General features: G+C 39.0%; 1 pseudogene; it reads right to left on the bottom strand.

Moving 5' to 3' along the window:
• Nucleotides 1-456: 456 nt before the first annotated feature.
• On the bottom strand, nucleotides 457-2,793 carry LOC112171295 (annotated as a pseudogene).
• Nucleotides 2,794-3,672: the final 879 nt, after the last annotated feature.

Consider the following 3,672-nt stretch of genomic DNA (forward strand, 5'->3'; position numbering starts at 1 on the left):
TATATATATATATATATATATAACTTTAATGAACTAAATGTTTCAAAGTTGGAGAAATTGCTTACACCAAATAGCTCAAATGGAATTCCGCTCAAATATTTCAAAACTGATTATTATACTTGTCTAGTAATTTAGTTTCTAAAATCCTTTTACCACCCTGAACTTTATACCTACAATCATTTGTGTCCCTAAACTACTAATAAAATAGCTTGTGCCCCTAGGGCTAAGGTAACTCAAGTGGGAAAGCCGTGTTATGGGAACCTTACTACACGGTTCAGAGAGCTCTTTACTCATTTTATCCTTATCATCTTGTAGCAATAATATATGAAGAGCAAATGTAACACAAAACAAAGCAAACAATAAAAAGTAGATGGCGAAACTAAATTAATAGACAGGTATACTAATCAGCAAAATACACAATTGGCGACTCTAGATGTTGTCTAGTTAGTGCAAGGCTTAGTCATGTCTGGAACTAAAAGAATTTGGAGGGGATGGTATCTCTAGTATCCCTTCCAGCATTAGTACCACCTTCGTCATCAAAGGGCGTAATGATGGTTCCTCTTGGATGCAGCAAAGACCAAGCTTAACCATCTCCCGTAGTTTGCTCGTGTCAATCTCATCATCATCCTTCACTAGCTTATCCAGTTCATTGGCCTCCAAACAATGGTACATCCAATTCTCAAGAGTTAATAGATCCTCAGGTATGTCCATGGTGGAACCTCTTTGACAGCATATGATCTCCAACAATACAATCCCGAAGCTGTACACGTCCGCTTTCACTGTTATCGACATGTTCCTGTGCCACTCAGGTGCAACATAACCCCTGGTTCCTCTGAAGCCAGTATATGTCCTGGATTGGTCAGCTTTCAACAGCTTGGCTAATCCGAAATCAGCAAGCTTTGCACATTTCTGCTCAGTCATCAGTATATTTTTTGGTTTGATGTCACAATGAATGATCTGTGTCTCACACTCTTCATGTAGATATAGTATACCTTGAGCTACATTGAGGGCTGTACTGACTCTTTCTTCCCAAGTTGGCCTTCCATCCATGCAATTTGAAAAAGAAATTCGCATGTGAGCAGTTGGTCATGTACTCGTAAACCAGAAGCTTGTTTGTTCCATCATGACAGTAGCCAAGCAATTTCACTAGATTCTTGTGGTGAGTTCTCCCAATTGCATTCATCTCATTACGAAACTCTCGCTCCCCTTCATCCACCACTGTCTCTAGTTGCTTGATTGCCACTTCTCTCCCACCAATCACCCCTTTAAAAACTGTCCCAAAAGCTCCTTTTCCCACTTGATTGGTGAAGCCTTTGGTTGCCTTTTCAAGTTCACAATATGTATATGACCGCAGTGTAACACCTTCAATTAACCCTTCACCAGCAGAATTTGTAACCTTTCGGTAATCCCAAACACGATATCTATATATAACAACACCTGTAATTGCCATAATAACTAGTGAAAAAGTTAAAGTTGCAATGCTGCTGATAAATTTGACACTGTCAACATTTTTTCTTTCCTTGCTCAACCATTTTACACCTGAACTCTCATCAGTAGTACCCTTTTTGACAAAGGTTGTCACCACAGCGCGTTGGGGAGTTCTTCCAAATCTTAGAGGGAGCTTTTGTTTTCTGCACTGCTGGTCCGTAAATATCGCAGCTTCACAGTTACAATCCATCAAACAGTCCTCTTTACAAGCAGTCTTATCCAATGATAGAACAGAGTATGGAGTGCTTTCCCAATTTATGTTATTGACATCAACAATAGAATATGAAGTTTCATTCTCACCTTTGCAACCAATTGTACTCAAGTTTCTCTTGCAGCCTAAATATTTTTGGCCCTCGTCGATGAAAACGAAACCAGGGAGACATACACAAGAAGATTCCTGATCCACAAGAACACAGTAAGAATTTAGGCCACAAAGGCCAATAGGAGCACATTTACCATCAGTTGGTGACCACTCAATTGACCAAGAATTATTCTTAACCAAACTGTAGGAGTACAACCGGAGTATTCCATCAGCATCAATCGTCAGGCGATAGCTACGATACATAGAAAGGCCATTCTTAAGTGGAAAACTTCTTATCTTTAAACCAGTGGAATTAAGAAGATAGAGCCCCCCATTTTGATCAAGATTGAGGGACACATTGTTCCCAGCACTGAATGTCCCCGGGTTCCAATAAGAATATTCATCAGAACTCAATGTAAATTGATCAATATTTGGATATTGAACCAAGTTGCCATCTCTTTGCATGACCACTTTAAATCTTCCACTTGCGTGATTCGTCTTTGATATGGAGGAGATGAGCTTTGTTCCAGCCAACAGACGCTGCCCGGATACAATGGTATCTGTTGGAATATCAAAAGTCTGCCAAATGATGTTTGAATCAGAATTGTAGAGGACCAAGTTACCTGAATCAAGCATGGAGGCCCTGATCGACAGCAAGCTGGGAAGAATTTGAAATTGGTATAAGGAAGGCATTCTTGCTGGTTGAACTGAGCTCGATCAACTCCACTGTCCCTCACAGTCAATTGAACATCATTAGGAAGCGGCTCTTGTTTAACAGCATCACGATTTGCTGTCCAGATGACTGTTTTCGGATTGGTTTTCTCAAACCAGATGCCTACAGCTAGGTCATTTCCTTGCCCGTAGAAGCCAAAGGCAAACTGACCCGAATTCGATAACCAATATGAGTTGTTATTGGGATATAGAGAAGCACCTAGGCTGATATTCCCTTGTTGAGCAGCTGCAACTTGAAGAAGAAGAAGAAGGAAAAGAAAAGTTGCAGCCATATTTGAGTTTTTCATGCTTTAGAGACCTAGCTTATATACAAAAATAGCTTTGGATACTTCAAGAGATGGTACCCAAATCAAGCACTTTTAATTTCAAGGCCTCAATCAGTACATGAGAGAAAGAATATCATCAACCTATTCAAGATTCCAAGAGCCTAACTCAAGATTTCCGATAGCTTTCACTAGTGGCAGCCCTAAATCTCTTCAATTCAACTGGATTGAATTGTTAAAACGAGTAAGAAAACACGGAACAAGTGTTGGAGATGGGTACCGTTCCATTCGGTTCATTTCTGTTTCTCACATACTGCTACATTATTCTTGTCAATTCAAACTACTCAAGCGTTTGACAGCAACTAAATATTGATTTGAATACTTCAAAATTTTCATTAAACAATTTCTAGTAGCAAAGACCGTTTCATTGTCAAGGGAAGAAGTGATCTTTGACACTCAGGCATCATCATGAACAGCAGATCACTCAGTTTTTCAACCCGTAAAGTAACAAATTCTTCATCAAATTTTCCAAAACTAAAACAAGAATTGATATAAAAGACCATTGCTTCTTGATTCTGTCTAGCAGTAGTGCGGTTTTATTAGATTGGACAAGTAAAATGGACATGATTCTCTTCTTATACCATCCTGTTTTTGCTGCACAAGCATTCCCCAGAAACAAAAGCCTACTTTCCTTGTATTTATTTTCCATCCCAAAAAATGGAAACCATTACAATTTTATCTAAGAGGGCATGATCTGTTTGGTCACGGTGTCATACAGGGCCGGTCCTGAAAATTAAGAGGCCTAGTGCGAAAATTTAAATGATATCTTATTAATCATGATCTCAATTAGAAGAATGAAGAAAAAATATTTGGTATAAATAGAAGAAA

The sequence above is a fragment of the Rosa chinensis genome, chromosome 6, assembly GCF_002994745.2.
Source record: "Rosa chinensis cultivar Old Blush chromosome 6, RchiOBHm-V2, whole genome shotgun sequence".
Classification (NCBI taxonomy): Eukaryota; Viridiplantae; Streptophyta; class Magnoliopsida; order Rosales; family Rosaceae; genus Rosa; species Rosa chinensis.